At 36.9% G+C, this 15,565-nt stretch overlaps 1 pseudogene; it reads left to right on the top strand.

Annotated features, from left to right (window-relative positions):
- Positions 1 to 744: 744 nt before the first annotated feature.
- LOC109256847 (importin subunit alpha-8-like) lies at positions 745 to 13,348 on the top strand (annotated as a pseudogene).
- The last annotated feature ends 2,217 nt before the right edge of the window (positions 13,349 to 15,565 follow it).

The raw sequence follows: 15,565 nt of genomic DNA on the forward strand, positions 1-15,565 counted from the left end.
TGAATTTCATTCATAAACTAGAACATTTCTTTTTTTACAAAAAATATCTATTTTGTATTTCTCACTGAGTAATAACTAATTTAATCGATTGATCAATATTTGGCAGTGAATGAGCTAATATTTTAGTCAAAGTTCAACAGAGCTTCTGTAACATCCTTATGAATGTTCCATGGTTCGTACATGGCTCACTTTTCCTTTGTCTACATTCCCTAAAAATAACCTAAAATCATTTCTAAATCAAATGAAAAAACCCTTGCATTTATAATACTTTGATGGCTGCTAAATTACAATGTCGAGGTGCAGATGTGAAACTGAACTATATTTAGAGAAATGGCACCACTCTGAAATAAATGAGTTCAGGTGAATAATTACTTTCTATCTATAAGCCTGGGAATTTCTAATACATCATCTGTCTGTTCTCACAGTGCAGAAAGGAGAGTTAGTTCTTTGTAGATTGTTAATTATAACCTTTAATAACTGATTTCAAACTCCCAGTCGAATATACATTTCTTTGTTATAAATGGCACTCTGTAAGCATGACATTTTTAAGGAAATACAGTGTGAGATTTGCTTGAAACAGATATCCTACATGGGTATAAATCTCTAATTAATATTTTTTTCTAAAATTCTGTAGTTAGGCCCACAGAGTCCACAATCCTTAAATAGGTACCTAAGTCTTTAATGGGAGCTTCAGATGTGACTTCAAAATCCCTTCTCTTCCCCCTTAGTAAACATTCACGTGCAATGGCCACACATCATTCTCCTGATGTTCCTCATGGGGAGCTATACTTTCAGACAGTAGGTATTACAGAGGACAACGCCAAAAATTCCTGCGTACGGTCAAAGCGGTCTTGTGTGGTTCTAAGAAAATATTCAGGGAGGTGGGAGCTAGCTTCAGAGCTGGTAGGCGCCTGGTGGCAAATCTTCCTCCTAGTGATGAAGAAACACTCACTTCTGCTCTCTCGCAATCTTTCAAGGTCATCTCTGTCAGAGTATGGCACACACTGGGGAGGTTCTGATGGCCGATTTCCAAATAAGCCACCTTAGGGGTGATCTAGCTTCGTACCACTACTTGAGGACAATCCTATCTTTAGAACTAGACCAAAGGCAAGATTCTATATTGTTTTATTGGGACATTTAACAGGTAATGTTTATTAAGTAATTGCTGTTGTATCCAACACTGTACTAAATGTTTTAACTGCATTATGTTCAGTAATACTCTCAGCAGTGGGATTAGGTACTAAGTACTATGATTATACTCTTTCCTTTTGCTGAGGCAAAACAAAACAAAACACAAACCAAACAAAACACAACACCAAAAACCTTAAGATTTAAGGAGTCTTTGTAACTTGATCCAGGCCATACAGTACGTGAAGGCTATGATCACATATACCATACTGTCTTCTAGGAAGGAGTTGATTTCTTTTTGACAGATTCATATCCCTTATTCACTGTTAGATTTCTCTGGAATTAAACTATACTTGTGATTATAAAAGTTATAATTTCAACACTCGGTAATTTTAATTTGTTTTACATATAAAATATTCAGAACTAGTGACCTAAGTCCTCTAGATTTGAGGCTATAAAACCTTGAGACATGTAGAATGTTCATCTTCCCATTGCCGCAATTATGTGGGTTGAAATGAAACTACAAAAAATGTATTGGTCCTTCATTATAAGTTAGAAAGATTATGCCGGATGTACCAGTTTGCCTAAAAGGCAGCTGATAAGCTATTTAAATATAAAGTGTGTTTTAGCTGATAAAATGTCAGTAAAACCAAAAATGAATGAATGTCATGGAAGAGTCAGGTTAATTAGGAAATGATCCCCTGAGTACCATCTGGCATATAATGGAATTAGTGATTTTAACACTTACACATTGATGCAAAGCCAAGGGGCCACGAAAAGAGAGTGTTTTATTCTGATAATTAAAGAATCGGAGAATTCCAAGGCACTGGGACGTTTATGAGGTCAGGCCCTCTTTTATGTTTCAGTCATCCCCAAAATACCATTTACTAGTAATGTGCAGCTCATTTTGAAGATTTTGAAGATTTTTTCATTTGTGCAATACCTCATGAATCCTGTATTTTAGCACCTGATGGGTATTTTTATTTTGTGCCAGAAACATAATCCTTACATCAAGCTGGATATGTGTCCATAAAAGGACAATTGTGAGAATTGAATAATTTTTAAATATTTGGAATTGCTTTCTAAATATTAATGCACTTTATTATGTTCACTTTTACTTGAAAATTTAATATAATTTGTTAAATATTATATACTCTAATGTAATATATACTATATATGCAAAATATACTATATAATATATATACTATATAAATATACTTTATAGTATAAAGGTATATGCATATATATCATATATATCTAATTCACATATTTTATTAATATATGGTTAACTTTTATAAACAACCCAATTTTTAAAAGTACAGAACAAATACATATTTTTATGTAAATATTCCTATATGAATATTATTTGTGACTAGCATGTAAAGAATTTCTATGAACATTTATACATCTCCTCTCTTTATTTGAGTGTTATTTACTCTTTGTCTTATACTTCTTCTTCCTTACCAATTTTACTCATCTATGGTCAGCTTTTAGTACATTATTCTAAACCTTATTATATTTCTGAAGTGCCTATCTTAATTCTTACCACCTCATTCACAGCAGGAAGCCGTGCACCACTATTTTTGAAAAACATGAAAGATACAAGGATATTTATGATATCTTATGGGCTATACCCCTCTTATCCAATGACCAAAAGTATTTCCAACAAATCTGTAGATATTTCATTCCACCTATACTGTGATTATTAAGGTCAAACTGTCTTGAGCCTATTTAAAAAAAAATATATATATATATATAACCTTTAAAATCTCAGGAAATAGCAATTAGTCATAATTATAAACTAGATGGTTATACAGGTTTTACTAGTCAACGAAGGAAAACCTGAGATTGCACAGGGTCACTAGGAAAACAATTCTTACTAAAAAAAAAAAAAAAAAAAGAGGAATAAATAAGTCATAACCTGAGGTCATTCCCCAAGTTTGATCAGAGCTCCACCGTTGTCCCCAAGATGTAAGTATCTTGGACAGTACTGGACAGGAGTGATAAAATAATATCCAAGTTTTCATAACTATATGTCAAGTAACTATGATTGTTAACTAACATTTCTCTAAAAATTACAACAAAAAAGTCATTTACTTATTCTTATATGGATGCCTTTAAGAGAGGAAAAAAGGAAATGAGGACAAAAGAAAGTGAAGAGTAAAGGTGAATCTATCACCACGGGAGAAACACTTATGGGTTTAATCTCACACACTATACAAAAATTAGTTCTAAATGAATTAAAGACTTAAATATAAAGCTGAAACCATAGATCTATAGAAGAAAACAGGACAAAAGCTTCTTGAAGTTGGTCTGGTGAGGATGCAACTGAAAAGTACAGGCAACAAAACAAAAATTGATAGATGGGATCGCATCCCATTAAAAGGGGTTCTGCACAGCAAGAACACAACCAGCAGGGTGAAAGGTAACCTATGGAACAGTAGGAAATCTTTGCCTGTTGTACATCTTATAAGGGTTAATATCCAAAATATATAAGGAACCTACACAGCTCAATAGCTAAAAACTAATAACACCAATTTAAAAAATGTACAAAGGACTTGAATAGACATTTCTCAAAAGATGACACACAAATGGCCATCTGGTACATGAAAAGGTGCTCAACATCACTAATCAGCAGGGAAATGCAAATCAAAACCACAATGAGCTATCATCTCACACCTGTTAAAATGACTATTATCAAAAAGTTAAAAGCTAAGTGTTGGTGCACTGTTGGTGGTAATGTAAATTGATATGGCCATTATGGAAAACCATACGGAGGTTCCCTTAAAAGTTTAGAATTGAATTACCATAAGATCCAGCCATTCTGCTTCTGGGTATATATCCAAAGACAGTGAAATTAGCATCTGGAAGAGATATATGCATCCCCATGTTTATTACAGCATTATTAACAATAGACAAAACATGGACACAACCTAAGTATCCACTGACAGATGAATGGATGAAGGAAATGTGAGATACATATCTCTCTCTCTCTCTCTCTCTAGAGAGAGAGAGAGAGAGAGAGATATCTATTATATATTATTATGGAATATTACTCAGCCATAAAAAGAAAGACATTTTACCATTTGCAACAGCATAGTTGAAACTAGTGGAAATTATGTTAAGTGAAATGAGCCAGACAAAGAAAGACACATACTGTGCGTTATCTCACTTAAGTGTGGACTGTAAAGTAGTCAAATTCATAGTAGTAGAAAGTAGAAGGGCATTGCCAGAGGCTGGGGGAAGAGGGAAATGGGAGATGTTCATCAAAAGTTACAATATTTCAGTTATGCAGGATAAATAATTTCTAGAGATCTAAAGTATGACAATATGACTCTAGTTAATCCTATATTGTATATTGTAAATGTGCTAAAATATTAATCATGTGAGATAATGAATATGTTAGTTAACTCAATTGTGACAAAGATTTCACAGTGCTGCATATATATATATATATATATATATATATATATATATATACACACATACATATATAAAAAACCTTAGGAGTCAGTTCTGCTTACTGGGTGAGTCTGGGTAACAGGTAAAGAAGCTTTCTATGTGAAGCCTCTGAAATGTGTGTGTACTAGAAGTAATTGACATAGAATTATTAAGAAAAAAACTCCAAATATCATCTGGTATTAGGGTATTAAGAACTATTCCTTCAAAGAAATGTGTTCAGAACATATTTGTAGCAATTTTCGTATTTCTCAATGTCATTATTTTACTATGATTTTTTATAGTTTGCCTAATTAAAAAAATTATACATCTAATCTCTTTACCCCATCTTTCTTCCTGTCTCCATAGATTTTTCCATTGTTACAAGAAACATGCCACCTTGATGCATATTATTTGAGAAGCACATGTACCATTAAAAAATGTAAGTATAAAAGTTAGCCAAGCTTGAGTTTAAGTGATTCACACTTTTTGCAATGTTTTATCCATCAGTGCAGAAGACGTTAACAGAGATGGTCTTCTAGAAAGATGTTTACTGAAGCCAAATGCAAAACAAAAAAGTGTAATTGTCTTTTGTGTCTCTCTAGGTCTGAGAAAGAAAAGTCGATTCTTATGAACAAAATAAGATGTGTGCATAACTAACTTTCTTAATTTTTCTGCAATACTTCCATTTTCCTGCTTCCTCCCATTTTCCTCTTTCATCTTGGTTGCCAGAGTGGTAAATGAGAATCCTAACCCTAGTTCCCTGTCTCTTCTCTTGGCGTTTACTTCTAGCTGCTGTATGATCTTTGATGTAGCTCTTCTCCAGTGAGTGTGAGAGATCTGCAGTAACACAGTGCAGGGCATTTGCTCTCACAGTCTTAGAAGATGCGTTCTGGTTGGTACAGAAGCAAACTCACAGTATCACAACAGAAATATTAACTTACTGTGTATTAATGTATATTTGTCATTATTTCATTAATAACAATGATGCAAATATAATTCAGTTGATTTACATGATTGTTAGGACAGGACCTGGTAAAGTCCTCAAACCTTTGTCCATTTTGGAGCCAAGCCATACATAGCCAAACCTGTTGAAGTACATGGAGACAAGGAAGCTGGGCTGCCAAAATGATATGATTTCCAGATGCAGAGAAAAGGTCTGAGATTTGGAAGGGCGGAATGGTTCAACAAGTAGGTAGTTTTGTAGATTCATCTTCAAAAAAGATTCATGCTAAACTCTTGGATATTTCGATTCTCAAGAATCCTTATGAAAAATTCAGGGAAGAAGGAAATCATTATGTGAATCCTTATGAAAGATTCAGGAAAGAAGAAAATCATTCCATTGTGTATGTATATACATATACATACACATACACAATGGAATATTACTAGATGATCAAAAAGAATGAAATCTTACCCTTTGCAACAACATGGATGGAACTAGAGTGTGTTATGCTAAGTGAAATAAGTCGGTCAAAGAAAGACAAATATCATATGATTTCACTCATATGTGGAATTTAAGAAACAAAACAGCTGAACATAGGGGAAGGGAAGCAAAAATAAGATAAAAACAGAGAGGGAGACAAACCATAAGATTCTTTTCAGTACGGAGAACAAATTGAGGGTTGCTGGTGGGATGTTGGGTAGAGGGATGGGCTACATGGGTGATGGGCATTAAGGAGGTCACTTGTTGGGATGAGAACTGGGGGTTATATGTAAGTGATGAATCACTAAATTCTATTCCTGAAATCATTATTACACTATATGTTAACTAACCTGGATTTAAATATTAAAAATTTCATTCAAAAATATATATATATGGAGGGAGAGAGAGAGAGAGAGAGAGAGAGAGAGAGAGAGAGAGAGAGAAAATCAGGTGTCCCACACATTTGTTGAGTCTAGAACTCTTTAAGCCTTTTGGAGCTTAGGTAGAACTTGTAATTATTAGCAAAAAAATCCACCTGGAATTTGATGTAGATTGTGTTTAAACCACAGATTAATTTATGGATAATTGGCATCTTAAAAACATTGACTTTTCTGATATATGAACATAGTATATCTTTAAAAAAAGAAGAAACTCACTAGCCTACCTATGTAGTAAAAGAAAGACAAGCATAAGCAATTGGGATGACGGACGGGAAGTGTTTATTCCATGAGGGCAAGGACGGTGGCTGTTTGGCTCAACATTTTATTTCACATTCCCTTGCACAGTTTTTGACCGGACTTCCTGGATACATCTGTAATAATTGAACGTCAATAATATGAGTAGAACTTTGTGGAGCAATCCAGAGGCAAGTAGTATTGGCAAGAAAATTGGCAGAGAACTAATAGCATATTTAGAAGATTCAAGACCTCAAATATATATGAAAGATTAGACAAAAATCATTCTTATAAGACTCTCATTTTGATTTTTGCAATCTCAATGGTCTTGTAATACTTAATGCCATGGAAGCAAATATATACATTAAACCTCATCTCTTTGTGTGTAGAAATAAGATCTAAACCATTAGAATTGAATTCACCAGGCCCTTCAGTGCCTTTGAACTCTGAAATGCAGAGACCTCAAGCTCTCCCAGGGAATGTAGACTAGAGAAAATGTGAAAGTCTATGGTTTCTGTATGATGAAATGGCAGTCAAAATACTTATTAAAGTATAGTATAGGGGAGCCTGGGTGGCTCAGTCAGTTGGACATCCGACTCTTGATCTCAGCTCAGGTCATGATCTCGCGGTTGGTGAATTCAAGCCCTGCACTAGGCTCCATGCTGATGGTGCAAAACCTTCTTGGGATTCTGTCTCTCCTCCTCTCTGGCCCTCCCTCACTTAGGCGCTCCCCCCCTCCCTCTCTATCTCAATAAATAAACAAATGTTTTTCAAACAAAATAAAGTCTAGATGTACACTCGTATATATGTAAATGTGCTATATGTATTTCAAACCCTGAAAAAAAATCCCCTCCCTCTGGAAACGATACTGACAGCACCCTATTTTAAGCAGAGACTAACTGACAAGGGGCACGTAAGCAGAGCAGATTTCTCCAATTCTTGAAAAGCAGCTGTGGTCAAGGTTGGTGCAATTTACACGACTTACACTTAAAAGGCAACCCACTGCTCACTTCTCCAGAAAGATAATTCCAAAAAGGTCACTTTGAGGGAATTAAACACTTTAAACATACCCCTTCTTAGCTCTGCAGATAATGTTGCACAAGCCTTCAGTTAGGTGTCCTTCCCATTTTTAAGTGGGTGTTACTAATATCTGTAAGGTGGGCTCTTAATGCTGCCTGAAGGTTTGGTTCACTCAGATTGTCTCAAATTGTAGTGGTAATAATAACATAATCAAAATTAAACAGCTTTAGTGTTTTCTAATGAAGCAACCATTCTCCAACTGATTTTGCTCAGTGTGTGTGTACATGTGTTTCTGTGTGTCTTTATCAATAATGCAAATCTTCCTTGAAAACCAAGAGTGACCCCATGAAAGTCAAATGCCTTCTCCTTCCACAACTGGTAGGAAATTTCTGCCAAAATAGTCATTGCCACGAGATGCTTCGAAAATTCTGCTGCGTTATTGTTACAGATTTGGTAGCAGCTAATCTTTTTGACATTATATAAATTAGAGTATAATGTGGTAAATTACTGTCCCAGCAGGAGATGCACTTCTGGAAGAACAAACACTCCGAATCTTGAGGATCAGGTAATCAGAAAAGGTAAATTATTAGAGGTCAATTAGTCTATTATGTATTTATTTCCCTGATTGATGACATATATAAAATAGACATTTTGCATTTTATTTCAAGGGTTTTAAAATGTGAAGACTAAATAAAATTGCAGTGAATTGACTCACTCCTAGATGGCCTATAATTACCCTGACATCTTAATACATTTAACTGACAACATCACAAAAATCCAACCAATATGAGAACCTTGGGGTCACTATTTCCTTTGTATAAAAATAGATATTTTATTTGCGTTTTTGCTGGTATTAAAAGAGTGGCTATATTTTCTGAAGCGTTTTAAACACTTGTTAGATTTATTCGCACTTTAAGAGTAATCAAGAAGAGCTTAAGAAGTCATATTTTTATAGGATAAATAAGTCGGGAGGATGAAAAGTATAGCATAGAGTCAACAATAATGTAATGGCTTTGTCTGGTAACAGATGGTAACTACACTTACCGTGGTGAGCATTTTGTAATGTATATAATTGTCGAAACCCTATGTTGTACACCTGAAACTAATATAATATGTCAACTATATTTTTAAAGAAAAAAGAAAGAAAGAAACTGTAGTTCTGTAATTGGAAAGCATGTTTGCTCTGGAATTCTTGGAACCAAGTTTCCTAACTTGTTTTGCTTTTGGGTTTCTGACCAGATAAAAAATATTTTGTATCTGTGAAGGCCGTGCTCAGATTATGGGAATCTAGATCATAATTGGGTATGTTATACTGTACTGATTATTGACAGGGTGCCTCAGTGAGGTGGGCAATTCGCTCCAATTGACGTACTAGAATCTTTGAATCTCATTCCTTGTGTAAATACATACTTCCTTTGTACTTTACGGACTTTGGAAAACTGTTCTTCTGGTCGGCTTGAGTTGATTCAAAAGCAGACTTCTTGGCAAAAGATCATCAAGGATTAGGATTTCAAAACAAATGGAGGGGGTAACATATGCCCAAAGGCAGGCCCCATCAGAATCCAGGAACCTGGGGATAGTGTTTCTATTGCTATGTAAGGCTGTGTATGCTATGTGTGTATGGTAAAATACTGTTAGCCTTTGGAATGTTATGCTTTTATCTGGCTTGGATGTAGTTGTTTGTTTCTTTGTTTGTTTCTCAATAATAGAACCAGGATGAGGATATTGGCTCTGATTCTTAGGGCACCATTCATTTTCTTAGAGGACTGGCCCCAGTTCATATTTTCACAGTCAAGGACCCTGATAGAGAAAGAGCCTCCTAGTAGTTTTGGAATCTAGAAGGCAAAATACTTCATGTGAACTCAGTTGATATTTCTTGAAACAGCTGTTATGGAAAAACGACACTGAAACTGATAAAAAATGCCAGTTTTTTTAATGTCAGAAAAATCCCTTTGAGACAAAGCAAGATCTCCTTCCACAGCTCATTGTGAAAACTGAGTGACATTGGAAAAGGACAATTCTGACTACATAATATGTCTTTAACTTTGGGTTTGTAAATAATTTTACGGTTTGAAAGGATAAGTTAAATGTCAACAAAAGACTTCCAGTGATAAAATTGCTCTAAAAATAATTTTAAAAACTTTTAATTTCTGTTCAGCACAAAAGCCTACAGTTAATAAAGAGTGATTATAGACTGATTTCCTGTTTACTATTATAACTGCTTGCTTTGTAACCTTGGTGAGGTTTTCTTTTTTCTTCTTAATTAACTCTTTAGTAGCTATATTTGCAAAGTTAATAAATAATATGATTAGGGTTTGTGTCATTTTTTTCAAGGTAACTGTTTAATCTTTTCTTTGAATACATACACGTGATTAAAAATGCCCCTTACGCACAATAGAAAAAAAAAATAGTTCATTCACGTGATAGCACATTCCTGAACTCTACAGTGCTTAGGCTTAGTAATTTTTCTTCTACACTCTTCTCCAGACTCCTCTGCCTCTGGTACCGTTGTCTTCAAGGGTAGCCTGCTTTTCCATAAAGGACAGTCCTGGTAGAGACCTTTCACAGCCACCTCGAGCCCTCCCAGCAGGGGCTCTCAGAACATCCCATTCTTTCTTCCCAAGGTTAAATGAATGGCCTACACCAAATCTCATGACCTAATGTCGTGTGCACGGCCCTTGCGTGCATACCACTAGGCAATAGCTTCGTAGACACTGAGTTTTAGTGAAGAAAAACCACAAACCAGACAGCACAGTCCCTCTATACATACAGAAGCAGCAATTTCACGTTAACCTTTAGGGCTTTGCCAGTCCTGCCATGTTTTCTAGCCAGCCTCTCTCCCATTCTCCCTTTGGGTGGATTTAAAACACGTGTGCTCTTTTCAGATATTCTCCACCTCACTGCAAATCACCTCAACGGTGACTTCTCTTTCCTGTCAACAATTCTTTACATGGGCATTTTTACCTACCGGTTTCCTTTCCTTTCCTGATGCACAGGAATGCATCCCTCACTTTTCTGTGTCTATGGAGATTCCACTTTGTTGATTATCTACGTATAGTCCATTCTCTTGTGAACAAGCTTTAACCCAACATGAAACTAAATAACTTTCTGCCATTGTTCATTCTCCTCTGGCTTTTTATCTTCAGAGTCCACTTTTCTGCTGAGAAGACTTTTCTGTGCATGTTTTTTACCGTTTGGCTTTTCCCATATGCTCTGAAATATCCTTAGTATTGATCAAATGCTCAAATACCAAGTAGAGCATAAAATCATAGCTCTTCTAGAATTATGAGACACGGGTGTTCTTGGAGAAAACAGGGAGGAGAGATTACTAACTGGAGTAGCTGAGCAATCATTCATATATTTGTTGCACTAAATTTAGAAAAATGTCATTGGCTGCATAACGACTGACCATACAATCTCATGTGTAAATTATGATCTTTTTGAAAATCAATACTATGTGTTAGAATTATGTATTACTTTACTCAATGAATATAAATGCTTAATCAATATTTTATGGGAGACGAGAGAATGTGTATACATAAGTGAAAGTGTAAATACTGAGTCCCCAAGTACAGCCCTTGACAGACTTCTGAGACACTCAAAAATATCACTATAAAAGTATACTTTTTTTAACTAGAGTGATTCACCCTTAGTATACTTAGTTCAAAGAATTTTTGCTGCCATAACAATGAAAATGCCTTGCATTCCCTGAGGAATGTTAATAGGAATTATGAATTTTTAAAGTTTTTTAATGCATCAGTAATTTCCTTCTTGCAAAATAGCCTTAAACTTTGGGAGAGTCAGGTAATACCACTAATCTATCAGCGAAAGAACTGACAACTAGGAAAGTTAAATAACACTGTGGATGATATTGAATTCTACCTTCTATTCAGTCACAAATTGGAACTTGGGTTTGGGGCTTTGAATATTGCTTTCTTTCTGTTTCATCAATCACAGTGGCTTCCTGCCAGGTGGTTACTTCTTCCTATCAATACGCTGAGTTTAAATGCTCCAGGAGAGAGGCGCATGGGTGGTTCAGTTGGTTAAGCATCGAATTTTGGTTTAGGCTCGGTCATGATCTCGCCATTTGTGAGTTCAAGTCATCGGGCTCCATGCTGACAATGCAGAACCTGTTTGGGATTGCCTCTCTCTCTCTCTCTCTCTCTCTCTCTCTCTCTCTCTCTATCTCTGTTCTTCCCCTGCTCATGCCCTCTCTCTCTCGCTCTCAAAATAAATAAGCTATAAAAAAATTAAAAAAGAAGCTCCAGAAGAGAGGCCAAGAAAATTAAAGTACTGGAGCGAAGATGCATCTATCAGATGGCAATAGCCAATGGCTGTTAGCCTGAAGATGGCTGAGAAAGGTGAACAGGCCCTAAACAGATGGAACATCAACAATCTCTCCCCTGACCCAGCTTCTGAAGAGCCATCCAAGCCAGTCAGCCTCATCCCGCATGAAGTAATCAATGGTGTGTATGCCTCAGATCCAGACTTACATTTCCAGTCCACTCAGGAAGCTAAGAAAATGCTGTCCCGGGACAAGGAACCTCCTCTAAAACAGACTGTTGAAGGAGAGCTCTTTCCTAGGCTGGTCGAGTTCCTAAAGTCATCCCTGTACCCCTGCTCCCAGGCAGAGGTAATCTGGACTCTGACCAACATTGCTTTAAGGACTTCAGAGAAGACCCGAGCCATTGTGGAAGGACGCTATCTGTCTCATCTTTGACTGAGCTCCTGTCTTCCTTCCACAGGGCTGTGTGTGAACACACAGGGTGGGTTTTTGGTTACACAGCAAGAAACCACCCAGAGTTCAGAGACATCATCTCAAGCAATGTCATCCCTCATTTGCTGACCCTGGTTTCACCAATCACATCAGTCATGTTTCTGTGGAAAATTACACAGGTTTTGTCCACCCTGTGTCAAAGTAAGAACATAAACCCTTTTGAAAATGCACTAAAGCAAATGTGGCCCGTCCTCTTCCATCTCCTTCACAACCATGACAGCAACATTCTCTTGGACACCTGCTGGTCCCTGTCCTTCCTCACCAATGGCTACAATGAGTCCTTTGGCCAAGTATTTGGTACAGGATCCTGCCCGGGTTGGTCAGCTAATGAACAGCTCAGAGCTCGATGTCTTGACCCCCTCTCTCCACACTGCGGGAACACTGTCACTAGAATGGGTCCGCAAACCCAGGTGGCCATGGCTCAGGCATGCTGAATGTGCTGCCCCCAGCTTGCGATGGTGTGCCCCAAGGCCTCCTTCCAGAGCAGGCAAGCCTGGGACCTGAGCTCCATCGCTGTGGGGCCCTGCTGGCACATCCAGCCTGCAACAGTCTCCTTCCCTTGGTGGCTCTGCTAAAAAATGGAGAATTTAAAGTCCCAAAAGAGGCTACCTTCACTGTGGGGCACTGCGGACCAGTTGACCTAGCGTGCTCACTCCGGAGTATTGGAGCCACTGGACAATCTTCTCATCATCCAAGACACCAAAACTGTTGTCATTTTCCTCGACACCATCTCTTGTCTCCACCGTGTGACAGAGAAACTGTCTGAGAAGGAAAACCTGTCTTCTGACAGAACTCAGTGGGATTGATAGACTTGAAGTTTACAACTTCATGAGGAACTTCATGTGTCCAGACTTCTTTAGACACTATAGAGAGCCGCTTCACTGAGGAAGAAGACAATGACATAACATTCCCAGTCCTAGGCCAGGATCATGAATTCTTAAATCGCTTACCAGCAACACAGTTACCAAAGTTCCACAACTTCTAAACCAATGAAGAAAACCTCAAGGGTAACTTTCTGAAGGAGTATCCCTCCTAGATTCTAGTGTTTCAGAGGTGTAAAGATTTTTAAACTGAATATTAGTTAACATTTCCCACACTTTCATTGCCATTTAAAGAACACGTATAGGGGCGCCTGGGTGGCTTGGTCGGTTAAGCGTCCGACTTCGGCTCAGGTCATGATCTCACGATCTGTGAGTTCGAGCCCCGCGTCGGGCTCTGGGCTGACAGCTCAGAGCCTGGAGCCTGTTTCAGATTCTGTGTCTCCCTCTCTCTCTGCCCCTCCCCTGTTCATGCTCTGTCTCTCTCTGTCTCAAAAATAAATAATTGTTAAAAAAAAAAATTAAAAAAAAAAAAAAAAGAACACGTATAACTACGGGCCCCTGGGTGGCTCAGTCGGTTGAGCGTCCGACTTCGGCTCAGGTCATGATCTCACTGTCCGTGAGTTCGAGCCCTGCATCAGGCTCTGTGCTGACAGCTCAGAGTCTGGAGCCTGCTTCCGATTCTGTGTCTGCCTCTCTGTCTGTCCCTAACCCACTCGCATTCTGTCTGTGTCTCTCTCAAAAAAAAAAAAAAAAAAAAAAAAAAGCAAAGCATTAAAATTTTTTTTAAATAAATTAAAAAAAGAATACGTATAACTATACAGTTCCATAGGTACAGGCAAGGATCACCCCCAAACCAAAAAGACCTGTACCTCCCATTGACTGAGGCGATTTCAAATATAACTACTTCAGTGACTTTCTACTGTTGCGCCAAAGTGTGAACCCGAGTTGTTCACACACACTGAAGTTGTCCAAACTGGGGAATCCCAGAAGAGAACTCATGCTCGAGTTCCCAGGAAATGAAAGAAATATTTCAAAAGTATCACCTTCAGTTTATGGGAAGAATCACAAACAAGAGACAGAACAGGATAGAGATTTATATAAAAGCAGGAACAAGTAGGAAATATAAATAACCAAGGTCCAGTTCTATTACCTTTGTAAGATGAAAATATGATTTAAGGGGATAGAGCAAGACAGGCTCTACCTGGCATTTCCTCACAGGTTGAACCGAACCATTTGTCATAACACTTTTGTTTAACAAAATTAGGTTTCACATGAATTATGAAGTTATACAATTTGCCCACCTGTTTCGTTCATGACAGGTTTTCCTCTCAAAAGTCTTAGAATACCTTTGGGATTCTACCAAGAAAAAAGCCACTGAGTATCATGTAATAATTTAAAGGCATATCGTTTTTCTGTGTCCATTAGGTCACTTAACATATCTTCAACTACTCCATCAATAATTTTTGGTAGAATTAACTGTCGTTTTATATCCGATCAGTGACAGAAACCTGAAAGTGAGATTCTGGAGACCATTGAAAAAATTGAGAGAAAGATTGAAATTTATCTTATTTAACAAAAGGTTTTTTTTAACACGTAAATATTTCTCAAAATAATGGAAGCACCCATGAAATAGAAAATTTAAAAAAAAATACAGATAATGTAAAGAGAGATTTAACTTAGTCTTCAGAGTATTTTCTCATACTTTAAAAGCTCAATCATTGGAATGTGTTACACTAAATATTTTAACTCTCTCCTAGACAAGTTGGGCATCCAGAGAAGGCAAAAAGTGAATTATCACTAATTTTAAATAATAGATCATGAAAGTAATTTAAGAATTATCAGCATATATTTAAAAAATGTACCCATTTCTAAATATTTTATTAGATTGATTTCAATTAATTAGATATTGGGTAAAAATTAGATTGAAAATTAGAGTCATGTCAGTTTTAATAATAAAGCTCAGGGTACTTTCCCCGTGAGTTACCACATGGGGTTAGCTATAGTTAACCCTTGTTATGGCAAACCACTTCTCATGACTACTCTTCCTTCATGTGATGGATTTGATGTTTCGAGGAGATCATTGTTAATTTTCTCTAAGCTGTTGTAAACTGTTAGACATAATATTAATCCATGAGTATGCAAACAGGCAAAATGTGCCCGTAGACTTTGACCTCTCTTTCTTGATATACTTATCAGTTTGCTAGAGAACATATAGGTGGGGACATTGTGAAGCCTGCCATTGGCCTGATTATGCAATAAAAATAGAACACAGATCTGTGCA

The sequence above is a fragment of the Panthera pardus genome, unplaced genomic scaffold, assembly GCF_024362965.1.
Source record: "Panthera pardus isolate Hobbes unplaced genomic scaffold, ASM2436296v1 HiC_scaffold_15, whole genome shotgun sequence".
In the NCBI taxonomy this organism is placed as follows: Eukaryota; Metazoa; Chordata; class Mammalia; order Carnivora; family Felidae; genus Panthera; species Panthera pardus.